Raw genomic sequence first — 25,015 nt, 5'->3', positions numbered from 1 at the left:
CCTTTCCTCTGCCCCTGAAACTACCATTCTATTCTCTGTTTCTATAAGCTTGACATTTTAGATATCCCATATTAGTGAGTCATGTAGTATTTTTTCCATTGTAATTAGTTTATTTCACTTAGCATAATGACCTCAAGGTCCATCCATGCTGTCAAAGATCAAAAATTTCCTTCTTTTTAAGGTTGAATAATATTACATTTAAGAAAAAAATACATATCAGTCCGGGACAATTGCTGTAACAAACAACTTTATAAGTTTAATGGCATTAGGAAAACAGTATTTTGCTCACACCAGAGCTAAGGAGCCCAGAAAGGCAACCTGTCCTGGGTCGTGCCCCTCATGAGGCACATGACTCACAGAGCTAAGCTATGAAAGGCATCCTGCTTCCAGGATAGAGAGGAACAAATATCAGCCTGGGACAATTGCTATAAGAGACAATGGCTGTTCTTCCTAGGAGGGACAGGAGCAAGAATTAAGCTGTCTCAGACAATTTCTCCTTATCTTCAGGTATCACATTCCCAATACATTCTGGAGTTGTTATTAAAAACCACAAGCAAGAAATGGAGAAGAACAATCAGTCCAAAGCCACTCAGGGAACTGTCCTACAAATGGTGTGATCCAATTGTACCATAAGAAAACTATTAGAAAGGTATCCACCTCACATGAACTGGATATGAAAATCAAGTACAATTATGATAAGAAACTCTCCATCCTTGCTGTCTGGACCATGTTCTTCTGGAGAGCAGAGAAGTATGACCTCATAAAGTTGTAGATGTGTGTGTGTGTGTGTGTGTGTGTGTGTTGTCCGTGGTTTTCCTGTCTAGTTGACTATCTCTACACACACACACACACACACACACACACACACACACACACACTTCTTTTTTAATAATTTTAATTGTTGATGAACCTTTATTTTATTTATTGATGCCGGGAATCAAACCCAGTGCCTCATACAAATGAGGCAAGCACTCTACCTCTGAGCTACAACTCCAGCCCCTCTACACTTACATATGGAATTCCTATGAAAGGCAAGACACTGCTCCAGTGACTGAGCATCTGACTGTAACATAAACCCTCGTGGAGCTTACATTCCTGAAAGGGAGACAGCTCTAAAAACATGTTACTCAATTATTCATATAATTTCAACTATGATAAAAGGAATAAATCAGAAGCACAGGATGGAAGGAGAGTATAGAGGAACAATAAACTAACCCTGTGGACTAGAGCCTTATAAATAAATTTTTCATGTGGGTCCCAAAGATACATAAACTATGAACTCTTAAAGAAATTGCTGTGGAGGGGGAAGTATAAGACCTTCATGTAAACAATTGTATTACAAAAGAGAAAGATGGGATGTGTGTGAAGTGCCTTTGAATATCCAGGCAGGAGAGGTGGCTTTTAGGGGAAGGAAGATGTCCATCTGGAAAACACAGGTTTTACATTGTGCCTCTGAGGGTGACTATGAGTTGGAAATGTGGTGGGGCTGACCTACCAAGGCAGAGAAGGGATGAAACCAAATACAGATGTAGGCAATGGAACAGGGTAGAAAACATTGAAGTACAGAGACTGTAGACTAAAGAAAACCAACAGGAAGTATATTTTAATCACCATTCAAAAAAGTAATGCATAGATTGAATTATCGTCAGTGGGCCATGAAGAAAGAGAGGGAGACTGATTTAAGTCAAAGAAATTAGAAGCAACAGGACTTGCCAATTTTTTTTCACAAATATTTGAGCACTTACTATGAACCTCAACCTTGAAGCCAAAGTTCTCTTCCATCCTCACTAATGCTTCAAAAAATAAAAGGATGTTCAAGTTCTGCACATTTCATTTAGTTGTTTCTTCTCTACATAGTCTCCTGGATCATCATGAGTAGTATTGTTTTATCAGTTTCTTTTACTCCATGTATCTTATAGTGATTGTTCTTTACCAATCTGTCTGAAAATAACATGCTGCTTTTGTGAGAAGTAAAAAATGTCAAGTATTAAATATAATGCAGTCTGCACATAACATAGCTAGGCACTGCCATGTCATAGTATATACATGTTATCTTGGCCTAACAGACTTTATATTTGCACAAACTGTGAACTGGCAGTTGGTATTTATATACAGCCTGGCCCCCAGGGATGACCCATGGGCATGCAAGTCTTCCAGAGCTGGCAGCCCTCTACGAATGCTGATTGTGTAATGTGTTTTTATAGAAACATATTCTAATGTGTGTTTCAAACTTGGAGCTATTTGTCTATGTATTCCTTCATTTAAAATAAAACACAAAGATGTTTAGCAGTGCAAATAGGAAAGGTGCCTCCAAATAGGTTTCAATTTGGGCCACTCTCCATAAATCTCCTCTGATTTCTTTGCTTTCTGTTTTCAAAAAGAAAAAAGCTATCGGAGTGCTGGCATATTAGAGTTTTTGTTGGTTATTCACAGTGTGAAATCAGCATCACTAAATAAAGCAACTGCCAAATAAAGGCGTTCTGGTTACAAAGAGAAACCACTGTACAACTAAAATCTTTAATCTAATTAAAGAATTTCCAAATGCCATATCGTTGAGACCTTCCAACAACAACAACAAAAAAATACATTTCAGCTGGGACTTGTGAATCGCTAGCTTTGTACATAAAAGAAACAGCTTGTTCTAAAGCTGAACTTCAGTAAATTACAGGGGCGGTTTTGTCTTTCACAGCCCTGTTATGAGGGAACGTTCCTCTGCTGAAACCTCTGGGTAGTGAAGTCTGCAAGCAGTTCCCACTTCTTCCATAAGGGTCTAAATAAATATTATGCACATTCTGAAAATACTGTGTTGCTTTCAATACCTTTACATTAAAATGATCACTGTAAGTGGCTGATACATGGATAACTAGAAAATGTTGTTTCAGGTGTGTAGGTTAGGTCTAGGTACTCTTTCACACCTGTATAAATAGCTGCTTGCTGGGCACACACATTATCTAAATTTAAGGCCAAAATCAGGCTGAAACTACAGTAACAAAGTGTCTCTTTACTATTCCAGTAAAGAACAATCTCATTATGCTTCTGCATACCCAAAGAATAGGTGTTTCTTTACTCTTCCTCTTTTCAAAAGATAGAAAACTTTGGAACCTTCCCTAATAGGACAATATGATCATTACTTGAAAAAAATCTAGAACTCATTGTCCTAAAATTCACTTTTGCTACAGTACTTTCCATTGTGTGAGAGGTGAAGGGATGGATTTAGATTTCCATGATACACGATATTCAGTTCTGACTTTCACTTTGTTTGTATATGCATAAAGCTTTAATTAGCTGTTCAAGGTCATAAAGAATTGTGTTCTAAAGACTTAAATTATTCTAGAATAATCTTTCTTTTATTTAGAAAATATCACAAAATAATTTTATGACATTATGTTTTGCATTTTCAAATATATATGCTAATCTGGACAACTATAAAATTAGAAAGACTTTGCTAAATGCATTTAATGAATAGTTTACATGGACATACATTTGTGTACATGTGTTTTATACATATTTTCACATATGTATGCATATGTACATACACATATGCACATAATTTATACATATACATATACCTGGAAGCACACATAGGTTTACAGATAAACACAGACTCAGGAGGGCTTTCTTGAGTTCATGTGATCAGCAACCAATATGCTACCTTGGCCTTTTTTCTTTTTTTAAACAAAGAGCCAGATTTGCCTCTGGCCACACTGTGCACTCTGTAGAACATACGCCCAACTTCAAAAGGGCCATGTAAGTGATGAGCTTTTGAAGCTAGGCAAAAGGCATATGTCTACATGCCTTAAGGCACAGGGAGGTCAACCAATGCCCTTATGGTCACAAAGAAGGTGTGTCTCTGTGATCAAACTAGCAATGAAAAGACTCATACTATCAGATCCTATGTTACTCATATTCATAGAGATGAATGCTAATTGCTACAAAAATCATCATGATGGCCCTGCCAGACATACCCTCCTTCAATAGCCACTTCCAGGGTAAGCAGGTGGTTTGTGGATCTAATTTCTAATAACAGTTAATGGTATGAGTGCTTATTATAGGCCAATCCGTCTTTAACCCTTACAACCCCAATGTGTAATGTTATTATTATTTCCATTAGTTAATGAATTTTTATCTATGCAAACTTGTCATATTTCTGTGAGATATGTACTGATCTTATTCCCATGTTATAGATTAGAAAACCAATGCTTACAAAGTAACTTTCTAGGGTCATAGGACCAGTGAGCAGCAGTAAGACTGGGACTGGAGCCACAGTTATCAGTCTCTAAAGTTTATGATCACCTTTCAAAAAAAATTTAAATGGTTGTCATTGACTGAACACTAAATATCTCAAGCATTATGCTAGGCCCATGGCATGCACTCTTTCTCTGATACTTATTCCACACAAGGGTGGATATTTTCATTTTTCCTATTTTATAGCAGGGAAAAAAAAAGAACCATGAAGTGTTCTTGCATCCTACATATCCTTCCTCTCTCACGGAATTCTTATTTATTTTCCTCATCTGAGATGGAAACAAGTGGAGAAAGCACATTACAGGGCAGAATTAGAACCACATCCACAAATTTCCCTGAATCATTGTTCTTTCAAATCACTTTGTTTTATATGAGAGCCTTTGGCCATCCACACCTGAATAATGTGAAGCAAGAGATAAATCCCTCAATAAAACATTGTTGGTGAAATCTTAGCTGCAGACCATCTTTCACAGTCAATGCATGAGTGGATTTTGCCTTTTAAACCTGTGTAGGTCACGACATTACTCACATAAGCCAATACCTCATGATGTAGGTGAAAATTGTGTATAGCCATATCTACAGAGGTACCCGAAACCACCCAAGTTCATATGCAGTGCTCCCAACTTAGCTGTCCAAGACCTCCTGCTCTGATGCATACAAGTACCTAGCCCAGTTCAAGTACCCACCCCTTAAAAGCATTCAATAAACCTTTGCCCCTTTCATTGTCTTCAAACCAGAGTTTCTGCCTTGAATATTATAAGAACCCTCTTAGGAGAACATAAGGGCTGGGCTGCTAATGAAGAAGTCAACTCCCTTGTCTATGCTGTCATCTCTCCAAATCCCACGGATAAGAAGCTCTCTTGCCAAAGCTCGTCCTCTGCACCCCTTATAGAGTCCACAGTGTTCTCATCAGTATCCGTGAGGTTGCGGTTACCTGCTGGTTTTCCTCCTAATAGTGGAGTTGCAGAGTCAGATTTTTGGCAAGATGGTATTCTGGCCATGACTAAGGCCTTGGGCCTTCCCAGAGCCAAGTCCTATAGTAGGAACCACAAGTGTGTCTTTCTGGGACTTTGTAGCAACCACCAGAATCCAACACTACATGGTACACTAAGAGAGGGAAGAGTCTTTTAGGAAGAGAAGTGTCCATGCCAATAAAGTCTGGCATGACTTCACCCACTATCCATGAAGTCAGAATACATCATTTGGCCACATAAGCTGGATTCCAGAAAAATTCCCATGGTTGGTGATGTTACCTACCCAGAGAAAGCAGCCTGATAGGATTCTGAAGTTCTTGTTGATTAGCTTCTTAAAATCTCCACTGTCTTGTTGATTAGCTTCCTAGGTTTAATTAGCTGTTTTAGAGAAACTGATCTTAAGTACCCAACCCCTCTCTTGCTTTCACAGAAAGGATCTGCCACCACACAAAATAAAACTAATTATGCTTGACTTTTCCCTTGACAAAATGGTGGCATGCTGACTATCCCTGAGACCATTTGTCCACTGCAAAAATAACAATAATAATAATAATAGATTCATTACTCAAGAACCCAAGAAAGCATTAATGTTACCTATGCACTCAAATATGTGTTTCACTTTCCCTGTGTGACCATTCATGTACCGCCTCAGTGTCTAGCAACATACGAGAACAGATTACTTCATCCTCCAGGCCAGTTTTACCTCCTGAGAATGCCAGAAGGTGATACAAAAAAGTGAAGTACAATTTTCTTCCATTACATCTACTGGAAAATGAAACTTCGCACCACCCATTTTTTTCTTCATACATTTTGATACTCTAAAAACAAAACATGGCACACCTTAAATCCCCATTTTGCAGTGTACACTCTACCATCATTTTAAGAGCTTGTGGTACTGGTAAAACTTAATGTGCCTTCTTTCTTATTCTGTGACTCAGCGGAGTACCAAAAAAGAAAAAAAAATACACCTGCTATGAGTGGTTGATTCTCTTTCTGTAAAAATCTCCAAACAAAAAATAAAAACAGAAACAGCCACTATAGAGTAAGCCTCAAAAACCTTGCCTCATGTGTGTTCTTAAGCCAAGCCTGGCTACAATTCTTCTGGGTGATTAACTTCATTTGTTGACCGAACATTTATTGGGTGTTCATTCTGCTCTTGACATACTAGCCTCTTGGAAAGAAAAAGAAATGACATATATGGTTTCTATATTTAAGAACTTCAGAATTGAAGAAGGGGATAACAACATTGAAAAATTTATAGCCCCCTATGCTGAGCTGTTATAGTGGAATAGACATTGAACCTAATATAGGTTAACTAATTATTACAAATACCTATAGAAAAAAAGCATCATATCTTCATTTAGAGGTAAGAAAACTAAGGCTCAGAAAGTTTATGGAACTCTCGTCTAAGGTCAGTTGGCTAGACAACAGCTACACCGAGGTTCATACCCAGGTCTGTTCCGCACCAGGCTCACAGCTGTTCTTCTGTGCCCGAAGGTTAAAGTGGTAGAAACAAATGTACATTTCTGTGGAAATACAGCCTGATGATTAGAATACCTTCTTACAATTGGTATGATTACTTCACTTCCCATGACTCCGAGGACACTGAGTTGATCAAGCCATCTCTCCAACACCTCCCAAGGAAAGATTCAAGCCAAAATCCTTTGGTAAATAAACTCAAGTGAACGATTAAAAGTCCAACCAACTTCTACTAACAAGGAATGGTAGGTGATGCCTGCTAATCACAATGTAGTTAAGGGAGCCTTCTTGTAAGTTACCCTGTGTTCCTCTCTTCCATCTTTGGTCTAGGAGATTGGTTCCCACAAAGAAGGGCACAGAAAAGGGCCATTGTGCCAGGTATATACCATCAGCATTCACAAGCACATCCATGCAGTGGCCTTCAAGAATCTTGCCAAAGACATTCCGAAAAATTGCCACAAAAGAGGAGTATAGATATGTGCATTGATACCAGAGCCAACAAGGCCACCTAGACCAAAGATATAAGAGATAATTAAATTTTAAAAATCTATAGGCAATTAATGTGAATGAGAACTAACCAAAGGTCATCAAAGTTATAAAACTGTAAAAAAAATAAGTAAGTAAGGGAATATCCATTCAGCACTGACTATCTGTCATATAGAAGTTAAACAATAAACCATTGTTGGTACTGAAAAACAACCTGGCCAGGTGGATGTACTTTAGTGAAGGTATATCAAAACCTAGAACTATCCTTTTTTTTTTATTTCTGTGACAGACAGGGGACAGACTAATCCACCCTGTATTTCAAATACCTCTGACCCCCAGAATAACACCAGTAGTTGAATTTCAAAATAAAAAAGAGGAAAAGAAACCAAAACAGATAGCAACATGGGCAACCTGATGTCTATTTGAACTCATGTGTGCCCATAAGTGAATCTGACTATTTCTCATTTGGGCTAGGTAATTTCTAAATCTCTTAGTAGCAGATATTAAATGCATAGCAGAGAAAGACCAGATTTTATGTATATAAAAAAGCAGGAAATTGTGGTTCCTTTTTATATTGAATATCTATAGAAATTATCTAGATCTTATTCAGCACAGTTATAGTTACTTCTTGTGTGAATTCCTCCTATCCCAATCACCTACAAATTAAATTAATACAACACAATAAGTTAACAGAAAGGCAGGCAGATAATCATAGTCCTTATTAGGATACCAGCACATTTTCTTTGTATAGGAAAAACCATGTTCATTTACTAATAAACTGGCACCCAGTGATTAAAATTGTAGCCCCCTTTATAACACCTGAATGATTATGAGGTGCAGGATTGGTCTCAGTTTTTCCACCTGTGAAATGTGGAAAAGTAATTTTGGAAAAAATCTAATATGGTCATGCTTAAAAATAGTTTATCTAGATTTCTACTTTAAAAGCAAAGGGACAGATGGGACATGGAGTCCTAAAACTTTCTTTGATTTAAATAAAATGAAAAGCAACAAGAAATGAGCCTTAGATTCAATTTGTGGACTAGGAAAAAAATAAATCCTTTAATAACCCAAATTATCAAGGGTTGCTATTGATAAATGAATCCTTTAATAACTCAAATTATCAAGGGTTGCCATTCTTTTCAGATCACTAGAAATGATCATAGGCTATATAAAAAATTATTGTTATTTTAAAGAGGTTTTTATTTTTCTGGTTCAGATAAGAATTAAAAAAACTCAATGTGATTTCTGTTTCTAATGTCATCTTTTCAGGAATGATCATTTGAGAAGCAGAGCATCCCCAGTGAAAACACTTTTGTATTCTCGGAATCTAATTAAATAACTAATTATCAGTAGATGATAGTAAAATATGTTACAGCACCAAGAGCTATATATAGTCTTAATAAAATGAAACTCCAATGTTCCACAAAATGCATTCCTGAAAACTGGTTCTCTCTCCCTCTTACAGAGGTAGAAAGCAGACAACAAAAGAGAAAACCTCTGAGTTTGACTTTCTTAAAAGGTAAAGTAGAAATACTAGTTCTCACTAGTGCCTTGGAAAAGCCAAGCTAGGTAATTTCTGAATCTCTTAGTAACAGATATTAAATGCACATCAGGGAAAGACCATGATTTTTGTGCACAGATGACCTAAAAGCATTGACAGTTTCGAACTGAGGTTCCCTTGGCAAAGCACAGTCTCAGGAGTTGGGCATACCGGGCTCATAAAACTAAAAAAGCCAAAAGTCATAATTTTGAAGGCACAACTTTCTATTTTATAACAAAATAGACTTTGGTACCTACTGTTTAAGAGAAGAGGCATCTAAAAGCTAATTTACAGACACCTAGAAGATAGATTATTTAGGAGGGGGATTTTTTTTGGGGGGGGTTGGCAATCAGAGGCTAAAATCAAATGTAAAAGCAATTCAGTTAGACCATGGAGCTTTACTCTGGTGAGTACTAAATACAATACATGTGGACTTACCATGAATACAAGTGATTTATATTGATTTTTTTCAATAGCTCTAAGAATAATGAACTCAGGCTAGTGTCATGTGGACTTCCCTGTTTCTATTTATTTTACATAGGCCTTTGAATGTTCTGCTGTGTATGGCAATATCTGTTGATGGCTTTATTTATTTATCTTGTTTTACAGTTTGTAATGACAGCTTTTAAATTAAGATACAGTTTTAAAAGATGGTAAATAAATGAGTAAGGGAGCCCCAGTAGGCAGAAATGATGTTATTCAACTTCCCAGCATGAGAAGCTCTCCCCGAGCAGTTCTGCAAAACCAATATAGGTAGGCTTTAAAAATATCCTCCTCTCTTGTTTCACCTGGGTGAAAACCTAATTTAATGGAATAATCTCATAAATATAATGATCTGAACATTCCCAACTGGCATCATGAAAAGTAAAAATCTCTATAGAGTTTCAACTCAAATGTCATCAGGTAATTAGAGAGGACTCACTGGCTGAAAATGTACTCACCACTGGCTAGAGGAAAGTCATTTTTACTAATTTTTTTTCTACCAGACATAAAGAGTTTTGTTTTTCTTTCTTTTGTTTTTCTCAGAATGGCTTTAAACATCACAGGCTTCTGGGAATGTGGTTATGTTAGACAGCTTTTCATCGCTGTGACTAAAACATCCGACAACAACTCGGAGGAGGAAAAGTTTATTTGGGCTTACGATTTCAGAGGTGGCAGTCCATGGTCTACCACCTCCATTACTTTGGACTGAAGAAAATGAGGGAGAACATCATGGTGTAAGGATATAACAGAAGAGGGCTGCTCAGCTTATGATAGTCGGAAAGCAGAGTAAAGAGAGGGCAAGGAGTCAGGGATAAAATAGAAACCCCAAGGGCATGCCCCAGTGACCTAAACCTTCCAACCACACCACACCTGCCTGCAGGAACCACTCAGTAGTCTACTTAAATTATTAATCCATTAAATGGATTAATCCACTGATTAGGTCACAGCTCTCATGATCTGATCATTCTATATCCTGAATCATCACATGAGCTTTTGGGTGGAAGATATTTCATACCCAAACCATAACAGTGGTTTAAAAAGGAAGATGGTTTGGTAAAGTTAAGGCATCAAAAACAGTCTGGGGAGCGTATATTTTATTTCATAGTGAAATGTAGAGAAGTAATTTTTAGGACAAAAATCAATGAAGGATTAAAATAATAACAAGCCAATGAATTCATAGAGCAAAAAGTACTTTTCCAAAACCCCAAAACCAGTCCTACCTAGCTTCTGGTGGTGATCTGGCTTAAGATTTTAAGGAGATAAAAACATTGTGATATTTCTGTTTTTTCTTTACTATTGCTTCTTGCTCCCTCTGTTCACCCAAATCTTTCTAGATCATTTCAGGCTGACTCAGGTGTTTTTGCCTCTTTGTCTCAGAAATCCTGTCTTTCCTCCTTTTTCTGCATGCACCTTCTCTATGATATGTTTTGTCTTCCTGTTTGCATTGGGAATTCTCTCATTTTAATGATATCCACCAGATTCTTCCACTTTCTTTTCCCATTTATAGTTCTTGAAGAGCTTTTCTTGCTTACCCCATAGGATAATCTACCACTCTCATTACAGTAGTTCTGGGGATTTTAAATCTCTTCTTAGTGTTTATCTTAGTTTTACTTGTAGTTGGTCCCCACAGCCCCAGAATCAATCTCTTGTGTTTTCAGTTATGCAGATGTCTGTAATGAAAGGGAACCCTTGGGAACACCACAGAGAACACACAGCTCTTCCACCAGACCCACAGCATTTGCTGTTAAACGACTTCCAGCAAAAAGTAAGCACTAGAAAGCACACTGGAAGAAGTCAAAGAATTGCATTGTAATTCTAGAAAAATTAACATAAGGTACTTACAAGACCATAGGGTACAGGAGCATAACTACTGAAGCTATCCCCATAACATGCATACTCTGTAGCCACTTAAACATGGTTTCTTTTTGTGAATGTTTCAGCATATAACCTCTTAACGTAATGGGAGTAAAAGTTCTAACAGCATTTTGTTGCCACTTGCTGTTAAATGTTACATCAAATAAGAATATCCCTTTATAGATAAATGGATAAGAATGATACTATGAGACAACACACAATATCTGCACCATTCAAAGCCCAATTAAGAGGAATTGAGTCATGTAATTGTCATCACCAACCTTTTAGAAATTCATTTGACTTTTTGTGTTTTGTAGGTTAAAACTGGCAGTGATCTACTGAGTCAATTCAATACCAAGACCTAGTGTTTGACTTGGCAATGTCTCCAACATAAAGGGGCCACCATCATCCTACATCTAAAACCCTCTCCTCCTTCACATGATTCCACTTATTATAGATATCACTTTCAAATGTTGAAACATATATAGTCCCGTTACTTCAGAGATCAAACATTTGGACATTTTTGGTTAAGCTACTCTTCAACTTGAGTACTTTTAGTCCCTAAGGTGGACTGAGATCACAAGAGTTTGTTTTTGTGAAATGTCTGAATCGCAAACATATTCCATGTTTCTTATGGGGGTTCCATAATAGCAAGGTAAATTGCTTTATAATCAAATACTAGTTGATAGAATCATAAATGCATATGAATAAAACCAGCTACTTTACTCATTAGATACCATCTACCAAATGTAATACAAATACTGAGATCATTTATAAGGTCTGAACTGTTTTCAGATATTTTGGAACTCACAAATACCCATCTAAAAAGAATTTGAAGAAAAGCAGAATTTAAAAGGTATGTTTAAACATCTAAAGTTAAAAAGAAAAACAGTACTTTAAAAATTACACTGGGCTGGGGATGTGGCTCAAGCGGTAGCGCACTTGCCTGGCATGCATGTGTCCCAGGTTCCAACCTCAGCACCACATACAAACAAAGATGCTGTGTCTGCCGAAAACTAATAAATAAATAAATATTTAAAAGTTCTCTCTCTCTCTCTCTCTCTCTCTCTCTCTCTCTCTCTCTCTCTCTCAAAAAATTACACTGTATAATGGCAGTTGAAATTATTTTAACTCACCAAATATTTTCTGTTCAGAAATATTTAAGAGATAACAGTTTAAATGGTGCTTTTGCTATTAATACATTAGCAGTATTATTATATATTCAACATGTTTATCAAACTCAAATTTTAAATCCAAAAAATCAACACTAACATTGCCTTTCTGGGACATGAATATACTTCTAGGCATACTTAATATGATGTAGCCTTAGGAAGTACTTTTTTCTTCAACTAAAAACCAATTAAGCCCCTAAACCATAGACCAAATATATTAATCCTGCCTAAAAATTTAAAGTGTTTGCATCTAACTGGTAGAGAGATCAGTGGACTCTTTGATCCACATGAATGTAAGCCATTAACAAATGATGCAATGAGAAAAAGATTTTTCTCAGTTAAGTAGTTGATTTATTTTGTGAGAGGCAAAAATAACTTTTGGCTAGAAGGAGATCTAATGTGAACTCTGTGTGTGTGTGTGTGTGTGTGTGTGTGTGTGTGTGTGTAATAGATATTCCCACAGGGCTTGAGTTTAAGGGACTTCATGAGTAAATGCATAGGTTTCCATTTGTCAGTGGTGATTCTTAAAAGGTTTTCTGATAAGTGATTTTCTCTTACAAAGAGATTTTAAATAAGTGAAATATGAAAGAAATATTCATGTCTCTACCTAAGAAATAAATTTCTAAATTGTTTTTTAAAACTCTTATCTAAACAAGTAAAACTTCTCTTTGGTGAAGATTTTTATTCTTAGAATTTCCAATTATACACACCCTAATTCTGTAAGAAATACATAAGGTGCTTTCCATATGCTTAGTACATAGTAGATATTTAATCCACACTGTTGAATTTGATAAAGGAATTTAAAATTCAATGTGGCTACATGAAATAGAGTTTGGTTAGTGTTAACAATAAATGAAAGGAATTGAAAAATGGATGATAAAGTAAGCTTTCTAAATTAAGGAAATTCATTGCATAATTGTATTTAATCTTAAACAAAGAATAGAAATTCACAAAATATAAAGAATGTGTCATAGTTGTCCTTTTAAAAAATTACAAAATGTGAGTATTTAGGTTTATAAAACCAATTACTTATATTAAGAAACTATTAATATAGTATGTTCTGTACTATAAACAAAATGTTTTCAAAATATCTATTAAAAGTTCTTCCAGGATTTCATCAGTGTTTTTTTGTTCATGATTTATTAATTACTCTAAAAAGGGGGTGAAAATGGAGAACTATGATAAAACAATTTTAACATACTGGGTTTAAAAAATCAATAATAAAATATATTAAGCATCTCATGTGGTAATCTGTGATTAAGAAAATGTGATGTAATTTGCTAAACTTTAGGTTATGTATGTTTTTCCAGAGTGGCATGATATTTGGATAAACATCCTCTTGCTGCTTGGGATGTGGTGATGATTTTTGTACTCACGAAAATAAAGTAATTGTGACAGTAGCTCTGCTGATCTTTCAGGCTAATATCTGGAGTCCAAATGACTTGCAAAATAGATCCTTTGTGGCTGACTGGTTGCTGGGCGCTGGACAACTGCATTACCAAAGTTCTCTCCACTCTTTGTAGGTGCAATGGTGAAGCCTTGACCTAATTAGCTCTACTTCTGTTAACTCTGACAATAAGGATTATCACCAATACACAAATTAAAAACCAGAGCTTTTGGTGCTGAGGTTGTGACTCAGTGGTAGAGTGCTTGCCTAGCAAGTATGAGGCCATGGGTTCGATTCTCAGCACCACATATAAATAAATAAAAATATAAAATGGTCCATTGACAACTAAAATAAAACAAAAACAAAAAAAAAACACATGTAGAAACTTGCCCCAGGCCACCATCAGTAGAGCAAAGATTTGAACCAGATCCGATTTCCAATATCAGATATTTTCTCTTTCTGAATTTCAAATGTCTTAATGTTTCAAAGTCTTTTGCCTCATTGGCAAATGGTGACATACAATCAAATTCAAATTGTTTTGAGAATTAAAGAATAATATATGATACATAAATTATATAGTTCAATCCCTGGCATGTAGAAAGTTCTTCAAAAAATACTTCATACCCTAAGACTAAAAATTGTCAGGGACGCATGGCAGAACATGAGCCCTGGGATCATGTTGCAGCTTTACCCCTTATTATTTGTGATCTTGAGCAAGACTCATGGTATCCCTATGGCTTGGTTTCCTCATTAGTAAATGGGAGTTATAATTTGATCTCCCTTAATAAGCTCTTTGAGGACAAAATGAAGTAAATAACATAGGAACAGCATTCTGCGTGACATGTAAAAGCATTCATAGTGATAGTTTGGAAGAATTTTGTAAAGCATTTAAATGTTCTATATATTTATCTTTGTTTACAATCCCAGACATAAAGCTAAAATAAAATTTTCTGAAAACAATCATTTTGTAATGACATGCAATTCAATATAATAATAGCCCTTTATCAAAAAATAATATGATAGCTCAAAGTCAACACAAGGAAACTATGGAAGTGATATGGCAATTTCATAGTGCATATACACAGGGATCATATCTTAATTTTAAAAAAAAATCTTTACATTTTTCTTTTGAGATCAAAAAAATGTTCCAAGACTATATACGAAAAAATCAATTTTCAATGTGTTCTAGTAAATACCCAGGCAATCTAAAATGGTTACGATTAATGGAAATAACTGATTGCAGCCTGCCAACTTTACCTCTCTTAATTATAAAATACAATTTCAGTTTTGTGCCTTCCAACCCAAGGTTTACAAAAGCTAAGCGAACTACTCTGCTCAGCCTGTGATTATATCAGCAGTGCCACTTTTTCAGGTCCTATCAGATTGGGTTTGGATGATAATTACTTGGGAAGTGTTTGATCTCAATGATGAATACATGATTAGTTTTTCATGAAATCAGTCAACCACACCGCACAGCACTACTCATGTGAGACCTTGTTGATTTAGCTGTTAGAAAGCACACATCTCCTTCGGTTCAGATGTGGGACATCGGTCCTGGGGGAAAAGAGGGTGGAAAAAGGGCAAGTTTATGGGTAATGATATTGCAGAGGCAGATATTTAAGGTTTGCTAATTTTCTTCTCAATTATACTCATCCCTTACCTCGTTGTCATGCCGACTAGATGACCACAGATTCCATCTCAGTTGTAGAATATATTTTCCCTTCTCTTAAAAAAAAAAACAAGGTTTCAAGATACCATTGTTATCTTTCAGCCCCTTAGAGGTTTTTGCCCTGATGAATAATATTTTATATGTGAAATGTTTATGTGATTTTTCACACAGTGATAACCCAGCTACCGCTTAACTTTGATGCATTGCGATCACTGGTTTTCTTCACTAAAGTGCTTTTACACACCCTTCCCATAAATTGACTTAAGAGTTAGAAATGGAACATTCAACACAACTTGGATGCTCAATAGAAAATTGCCTAGAAGCGTATTTTATGTTTGGTTTACAAATACACACACACACACACAAACACACACACACACTTTTCCTCAAATGCCAGTGTGGGGGTGTGCATTTCTTTGTTGATTTGTGTCTGTGTGTGGTTTTCTATGATATAGGATGTTTCCCTAAGAGTCACTATAACTTGCATTTTCTTAAATTTCATATGATCATAGTCAGAGATTAGATAAAAGGATTCAATTGTCAGTTTTTAAACAGCATGCATTTTTTTAAAGAGGTGGAAGCATCACACTTCTAAAGAAAAGGAAATAAATTCTGATAAATAGCCCAATCTTATTGACTTAGTAAAGCCCTAAAATAAGGAATTCTCTCGATTATTTTAATGAAAAGATACTTTATAAAAGTAAGATTTCAAATATCCAGCTCCATTTTCATAATTAAAATATCACTTTGAAGGTAGAACATACATATCATATATTTCTATTTTATTTACATTATCTTCTTTCCAAAACAAAAACAAAACCTCCAATACAATGTCAATAATATTTTGGCTGAGATATCTTAAAAATCATGTCTAATTCTTTGTGGGTAAAGGAGATAGAGATTTAGGAAGTTTGTCTGAATATTTTGAAATCTAAATCTAAACTCTAGCTTATTGCAATAAAGAGACATTTTAGAACTGGATTTCACAACCAGGGAGTCACTGACCTTTTGGAGCAGGTAATGATAATCCTTTCCTGTGAGCAGCTGTCTTTTACATGTTTGACAGATTCCCTGGCCTCTACCCACTAAATGTGAGTGGCACCCCTGCCCCAGTTGTGACAGTCACAAATGCCTTCAGACATTTTGAAGTGTCTTCTGGAGCCAAAATTGTCTCAGTAGAGAATTACATTTTTTTAATAAAAAGATTGGGGGGAGATGAGCTTAAGATATTCAAATGATTTCCTCTACTTCCACTTATAGATGAAAACCTTATCTTGAGGAGAAGGCAGTGAAGAACGCTACAGACTTATACTAGTTCTGTAACAGAAAGGAATAAGACACTAGTGAATGTTAATGAGCCATATTTGTTCAGGAGATTAAGAACAAGTCCAAATAACATGCAGATACCAATGGTTAGCTGCTATTGGGACCTTTCTTCATTCATAGTAACTCAGTTCTACAGCTGGAACTTAATATTCTGAATTAAAAGGAGTAGAAAGAATAAGTTCAAAAAGTGTAAGAATTAAAAGACAAGACAGTTCATTTTGATGACAGGTCCTGAATAAACCTGACAAATCCTAAAGTTGCAATGAGGTCATTTTATCGATATAAATTGTCTACACATATTCTTACTGCACTAAGAAAGGGTATGATGACTTTAAACATTGTGAGTACAATCAAATCGATGAATGAAAAATCCTCATCTTATCGATTTGAGGAAGGACTTATCTAGTTGAGGAAAAACTATCCCAAGGCTGTCAAATCCTCATTGCCTCTGACTTAATTATTACCTGTCTATATTTTTCCAAAGGAAAAAAATAAAAGGCTGATAATACAAGCAAACTAGTCTGCACGATAGTATAATTTCTGTCACTTGCTGCTACAGATTGCATTATAGTATTAACTAGGATCCACCCTGGAAACAACACAAAAGCCACTGATTTGGAGTACTAAATTTTTAGGATACAGCAGACCCATATTAGGATAACAAGCTCAAACTTCATTTCACATTAGGAAAACATAGCTGACAATACACCATTAGAGATTCCTGAGTTTTTCTTCCAGCAAATATACATAGCTATAGAAAGAAAATCTAGACCAAAATAAGGGGGGAAAAAAGGAGGAAATCCTAAGAAAACAGAAGGGAGATCAGTGAAATAGAGGAAGAAGATTGCGGGGGAGCGAGGTGGGAGGTAAATAAAAAAGGAATGGTGAAATTAAATTAGCTAAACTATATTATGTACATATGTGAATCTACCACAGTGAGTTCTACATTTATGTATATCTGTAAAGCACTAATAGGAGGGCTTTTGTGGGGGGGGGAGGCAAGTGCCAGGAAATCAAACTCAGGGGCACTCAACCACTGAGCCACATCCCCAGCCTGTTTTATATTTTATTTAGAGACAGGGTCTCACCAAGTTGCTCAGCACATTTATGTTGCTGAGGCTGGCTTTGAACTCGCTATCCTCCCACCCCAGCCTCCTGAGCTGCTAGGATTACAGGCATGTGGCACTAAGCCCAGCAATTACTAATTTTAAAAAAATACAAATAAATACAAGAAAGACCAGCAAAGACGGGGGGTGGGGGAAGGAGGACAGGAGATAAAGGAGAAGTACTGGAAACTGAGGTGAAGCAAATTATATTCCATGTTTGTATGATTATGCTAAAATGAACCCCAATATTATATATAATTGCAATGCACTCATAAAATAAATTAAGTAATTAAAAATCTTCAATACTCACTGTATTTTAGTCTAAAATGAAGCTGAAATGCAATCACAACAAATAGGTTCTTGTTACCATTGCCAAAGGTCTAGCTGATTATCAGTACAATTGCTTATTGCTGTTGAAAATGATGTTGGTATCATTGGCTTTAAAATGTTTTCCATTGGTCTATCCAAACAATTCTTCAAAATCTTCAAATTGGTCTGCTGCCTCCTTTAAAACCTGCTGTAAAAATAGGCAAATAACTAATACCTTGCAAACTTTTACACAAGCAGTGTTATAAAGTCTTTACATGTGTCCTCTCATTTAGTCTTTAAACAGTCCTGTAAGGTGGTAGAGGACTCATTATTACCCTTTGAAGAACCTGCAGTGAACACAGATTAAACAACATTTTCTTTCGGCAAATGCATTTGGGACTTGTATCTTACCAATGTACCTCTTAGTATGTGCTTTAAAAGAGTGCATATTTTTTTTTTTACAAATTTGTAAAATGGGTAATGTAAAATAATTACTTAAGTCATGTCTTTGGTAGATTGAGGCCCAGAAAGATAATATGCTTAGGTGAGATAATTAGAAGTCAGTCTATTTTGAATACAATTTACAATTCTTAATTAATAATTAGAATGAGATTCGCCTACAATTTGCACAGACACGTACATCTATATTGTTATTCGGAGTAAATACAATGGTTTTGCTATGATCCACACCCAATTGCACTTTCTGCCTGGGTCCTGTCTGTGACTGGACTGAGAACATACATTTGTGAGTTGGTTCCCATTAGGGGGCAAAGCTGATCAGTCAAAACAGAACAAAGTGCTGTCTTGGCCTTGTTAGCCAGGCCAGCTGACCTTTATTGGCTGCCAAGAAGCTAAGGCATGATAAAATAGGGCACTGAAATCTGGGTGTAGGCACACATCTGTAATCCCAGGGGCTTGGGTGGCTGAGGCAGGAGGACAGGGAGTTCAAAGCCAGCCTCAGCAAAAGTGAGGCACTAAGCAACTCACTGAGACCCTGTCTCTATACGAAATACAAAAAAATATGGCTGGGGATATGGCTCAGTGGTTGAGTGCCCCTGAGTTCAATCCCCAGTACCCCCCACCCACCACAAAAAAAAAAAAATAAGGAAGTGAAGAAACAGTGTAGAAGCACAGCACACCTTCTTTTGCCAGATGATGTCTCTTTCTTGGAAAACTAATTGTGAATTGTAATAGAATTCTAATTTCAAAATAGATTCTTAGAGAGCATATCCAAATCTTAATTGGCACTATTTCACTGACATTAAAAAAAAATATAAAATTCCACAAAATCCTATAATATCAATAGTGTCTCGGGAATTAATATTGAGAAACTATCAGCATGACAGTCCTCACCCATGTCACAAGGAGTCACTGCTAAGCTAAATGCCTCTTTGCATCACACATGTTGAAAAAAGTTGTATACAAAAATTTCTTTGGTTCAACTCACATTTAAATCAAGTGTGTTAGGATGATGGATAGATTCATTGCTTAGGGTAAGAAGTCTGCACCTTGGAGCACCATGACTGGAGGGCTGGGGCTGCAGCCACTTTTGCCATGAGATGCTTTCCCTCGGGCATTGTGGATCATTCCTGCATAAGCTGTTGCCTTGGGTGGTAGCTAATAGGACTAACATCAGGGTCCCCAGGACAGTATACATATAAATAAGTGACTGGAGAATAGATTTATTAATAGAAACAATAAGAAAGGCAACTCCGCCAAATAGTCCAGGAAGAAGAAGAAAAGTTATGTGAGCAGTAATTTGGATTATTCAATCAAGGTCAAGTAAACGAAGGCTCCTCTTCTTTGAATAAGAGTGAAAATCAGGCTTTCTGTATCTATGATGCCATGCAGAGTCACCTTCCTATGGGAATTTGAAATGCTTGTAGCCTAAGGGAATGAACACAGATCTCTGAATCCAGGACAGGCATGGGATGTAAGGATTGCCTCAGTATCCAAAAAATACAAAAAAAAAAAATCTACATGAGGCATCCCCCTGAGCAAGGGATGATCCAGCTAAGATGCTGCTTCTGACCGATATTAAAATAGAGCCTAAAATTACAGCCAGAAAATAATTTTCACATAATGAAAGTCTAGAGAGGACTCTTTTCAAGCTGTGTGAGGATGACAGAGATAGGATCAGCAGATCAAAGGGAAATCGGAATAAGAGAGAAGGAGTTTTTCTAGAACTATAAAAGATAACATGGTGTCTAAGAATAATGTCAGTCATTTACAGTAAAATCTCCTTAATTTGGTACACAGGGAACCAAAACAATAGATTTTTCAATTAGCCAAGTTTCAAATTATACTTTTTTTTCTATTGAAGAATTGCATAAAAATAACCTCAAATTACGTCTTGTTTTAAATAAATCGATATGGAAGTAATGGGGTCTCACATTATCTTACAAGGTAATCAAAGTCCCCTCAAAGTAGTTTGGCCTGCTCCATTTCATCATCCATTTGAGAGCTGCCTACTATGTGCTGGAACCACATTTATGACACAACCCAGAGTCAGAGTCGGCAGTTTTCATGAGACAGCCTCCCTTTCGGAGGGAAAGTCCTTATTTATGTGGACAGTTGAAAGGACAGTGACTCAGTGTAGGAAGCGATTGATGAAACTCCTTTCTTTTGCTGACTTAACCAGCCATTGACCATAGTCATTTAAAAAAAAAAGTTATGCACAGGAATTAGAATGAAATTGCTCCCCAAATTTCTGTGCTTCAGACAGAAAAAAAAATGTCATGGAATTGGTTATCTTCCCTTCCTCTTCAAAGACTATGGGTCCACCAACCAGTGGAAAAGTCCCATTTAAGATCTGGTCCTGGGCAAAGGCCTGAAGAGTGACTCTGAGGTGAACTGTAACACCTCCAGTGATTGCCAAGGTAGGCCCGACAGGTGGCAATGAGGAAAATAGGTACCATAGTGTTGTCTATGGAACATCATAGGCTTCCCGAGGGTACACTTTAACTGTCATTCTAACTTGAGAGTAAAGTGACAGCAGACTTTTAAGTAAATTAGTTAGAAAATATACAATAAAAAGTTGAGATATCTCCAGGACCTGAGTCATCCAATATGAAAGTCACTAGCCATACGTGGCTCTTGACCACTCAAAACTTTACTACTCAAAATGATAGGAAAAAAAATCATCAAATTTCAAAAACTGTGTTTAGGAAAAAAAATGTATAATATATTTTTACTTGAATTTTTTAATTTGTTTTAATTAGTTACACATGACAGTACAATGATCTTGACATATCATACATTTGAATCAGATGGGGTATAATTTCTCATTTTTATGAGTGTACAGGTTGCAGAATCACATTGGTCATGCAGTCACGTATATACCCACAGCAATAATAATGCCTATTTTATTCTGCTGTCCTTCCTTTCCCCCCTCCCCCTCCCCTCCCTTCTCATCACTTCTCTCTACCCAATCTAATGTGACACGCTTTTTTTTTCTTTTCCTCACATCATCATACATGTATTCTGGATAACTATGAGGGTCTCCTTCCATCTTCCATGCAATTCCCCTTCTCCCTCCCTTTCCCTTCCACCTCTCTTCCTTATCTAGAGGTAATCTTCTTCTCATGCTCTTCTTCCCTATCCCCATTTTGAATCACCCCCCTTATATCAGAGAAGACATTTGGCATTAGTTTTTTAGGGATTGGCTAACTTCACTTAGCATAATCTGCTCTAATGCCATCCATTTCCCTGCAAATGCCATGATCTTGTTACTTTTCAGTGCTGAGTAATATTCCATTGTGTATATATGCCACATTTTTTTTTATCCATTCATCCATTGAAGGGCATCTACGTTGGTTCCATAGTCTAGCTATTGTGAATTGTGCTGCTATAAACACTGATGTGGCTGTGTCCCTGTAGTATGCTGTTTTTAGGTCTTTTGGGTATAGTCTGAGAAGAGGAATAGCTGGGTCAAATGGTGGTTCCATTCCCAGCTTTCCAAGGAATCTCCATACTGCTTTCCAAATTGGCTGCACCAATTTTCAGTCCCACCAGCAGTGTATGAGTGTACTGTTTTCCCCACATCCTCGCCAGCACTTGTTGTTTTTAATAATTTTATATTGTTTGCATCTTGATGCAACATTTTTGAAATATTGAGTTGCATATGATATTTTGTTAAGATTAATTTTACCTATCTCTTTTACTTTTTTCTTTTTTGAATGTGGATACTAGAAAATTTCAACTTACACATTTGCTTTACATTTGTAGCACTTATCATATTTCTAATAGATAACATTTATTTGGACAAATCCATGCATACTTTAGTATACTGTTTATCTATTTCAAGGGGTTATCCTATTCCACAATACAACTCAATGGCTTTGCCATTACCGTGCTTCATTTTATAGGTGACAAAACAGGTTAAATCACACAACTAGTGTTTTAAATCACACAAGTAGTAATTCATGAAACCAGCCCTGCCTCACATCCAAATCCGTGTTTTATGTCAACTTTACTGTGCCCCCTGTCTCCACTGTTCACTTCAGAAGATCTTTTAACTTAGAAATGTGTGAGATGTGTTGAGAACAACGGAAAATTCTCTGTGGAATGAAACATGTACACTTTATTAAACACATTTTTAAAAGCTGAAAACAGGAAAAGGTGAAGTATCAGTGTTTTCTGCAAACTGCCCCTCATGTGTTAGGAGGGACTAGAGTGGGGAGAAAGGTGGCAGTTCAATTGTGTGTCATGCACAGTCAAGGCATTTTACCTGGGTTATTTAATTCATTCTTCAGAACAACTCTAAGAGGTGAGAAAACTAGACTCAGAATTGTTAAGTGACTTCATTGAGATCTCAGAGTTTAACCGGTAAGCAGCAGAGTAAAGGCTGAATTGGAATCGGACACCTTTTCCTATGCCATTCTGCCTTCAGTCCTCCTTTTGATATATGCCCAGATTTTCAATATCTTGTCTGGACTCTGTGTCATTGGCTGCTCTGTTTTTATAACCCATTCCAGTCCACAGTCCAGACTCCTTGGGTCATTTCCTTCTATCAAGTGGAGCTCAGGGGAGGGAGGGCAAGCTGTGCTTTTCCTGGAGGCAGGGTGAGATCCAAGAATTACATTCCTAGGCACATGCCTATAATCCCAGCACCTTCAAGGCCAAGACAGGAGGATCACAAGTTCAAGACTAGGCTTAGCAATTTAGCAAGGTCTTCTGCAACTTAGCAAGACCCTGTCTCAAAATATAAAAATGAAGAGGGCTGAGGATGTGACTCAGTGGTTAAGCATCTTTGTGTTCAATCCCTGGTACAAAAACAAAGAAAAAAAAAGAATCAGGTTCCTCTTGCCTATGGCTATAGTATTTACAGGTGGAAGAAAATAATGAGTCTAGTGCCTAGATAGAATACAAAGGTTAGAGACAATGCAAACAGTCCACACGGAGTTAAAAAAAAACCCAAAGACTAGATATAAAGTGAGAGCTAAGATTTAGTGTCAAAGTAAGCAGAAGAAACCTGAAGAACCAATACCAACTAGAAGCAGAGCCTTGAGGAATTACACAGGTAACTAACAAGAACCAGAGACTGGTTTAAATGTAGTTCCCAAGCTTACTTGAATCTACACTCAGGGTTGGTATTCTAACAAGTCCAAAATAAAATGGGTTCTGGTTTCCATACTTACTTGCACCATCTACAATGAGCAGTAGGAAAGAATTTTTCATCTTAGCATGTACAATATTGTTCTTTTGTGATTATTCAGTCTATTTTAGTCAGCTTTTCATTGCTGGGACAAAATATTGTGACAAAAACAACTTAGAGGAGGAAAAGTTCATCCTGAGCTCATGGTATCAGAGATGCATTTCACAGTCGGCCAACTCCATAGCTCTGGGTTAGAAATGAGGCAGGACATCATGGTGAAAGGGTATGTCGCGAACTCAGCTCTGTTCATGACAGTCAGGAAGCAGAGAACTCTGCTCACCAATGACAAAATATAAACCCCAAAAGCTTTCCCCAAGTGACCTATTTCCTCCAGCCATAGCCTATTTGCCCTCAGCTACTATCTAGTTAATCCATCCAAGTGGATTAATCCACTGATTTTTTTTTTCTTGCATTGGCTAACACACGAGCCTTTGGAAGACACCAAATACCCAAACCAGAACACTTACTTTGGTTATTATGGGTCATTTCATATGACTTCTTAACTCTGGTTATTTCAGTTCACATCAGCAACATCACAAGCTTTAGGAAATACTAGAAAATCACTCATTGCTGCCAAATACCAGTGTCAACACTCCACAGCTGTTCATCCAGATTTGTTGAAAGTGTCAAAGATGTAGCTGTGCCCCTAGACCACAATCTTTCGGCAACATGATATTTCCCAGTGTAAGCTTGACTCCCAAAAGACTCACAATATAGCGAGCTTCCTCAGTTACTCTGTCTAGTACCCTTTCGGTCTGCAGGAAGTCTAGTTGGTACTGTCCATTGCTCTCAATCCTAAGTCTGTATTATTTATTTATCATCCTCTTATCTATAGGCTTCGGAAGTATTCTCTTATATATAAGCTTCTGAGCTAGGGTTGGGAGAAAAACAAAGACAAATAACAAACGACGGTCTCTTCTCTCCAAATCTCTGACTATGTAATTGAAAACAACAGGAAAACTTTAAATGAAAAGAACTGGGGTTGTGGAAATGTAGTTTTAATGCCAGCCCTGGGAGCATGACCTTCCTTGTTTATTCTCTAAGTCTTGGACTTTATAAAATTTAGGAGGTTGTGCTGGACAAATGACTGTCAAAATGTTGCATAACAAAATTTTCGTTGGTGGTTTCTTACTCAGAATTCTAGTATATAACTTTCTAAGATGGGTTTTAATAATAATAATAATAATAATAATAATAATAATAATAATTGAATGCTTGCTTCTCTAGGTGGAAATTGGGGATGGGACTCAGAGCCCATTTTACTTTATTTTCTCAAAACCCACTGTACTTCTCCCCACCAAGATGCCCCCAAGGAAGCTCCAAGGGTCA

General features: G+C 36.7%; 1 long non-coding RNA gene across 3 annotated transcripts in view; it reads right to left on the bottom strand.

Annotated features, from left to right (window-relative positions):
* LOC110598105 (uncharacterized) overlaps positions 1–25,015 on the bottom strand; it is a 177,841-nt gene that overhangs the window by 21,943 nt on the left and 130,883 nt on the right. For 2 of the 3 annotated variants that reach the window (XR_002483913.3, XR_013423304.1), the window contains exon 2: positions 18,032–18,238. This is a non-coding gene — a long non-coding RNA (uncharacterized LOC110598105). The remainder of the gene's footprint in view (positions 1–18,031; positions 18,239–25,015) is intronic. The other variant, XR_013423305.1, reaches the window with a different exon arrangement.

This window comes from Ictidomys tridecemlineatus, chromosome 6, assembly GCF_052094955.1.
Source record: "Ictidomys tridecemlineatus isolate mIctTri1 chromosome 6, mIctTri1.hap1, whole genome shotgun sequence".
Taxonomy (NCBI): domain Eukaryota; kingdom Metazoa; phylum Chordata; class Mammalia; order Rodentia; family Sciuridae; genus Ictidomys; species Ictidomys tridecemlineatus.
This window is presented reverse-complemented; position numbering and strand designations above follow the sequence as displayed.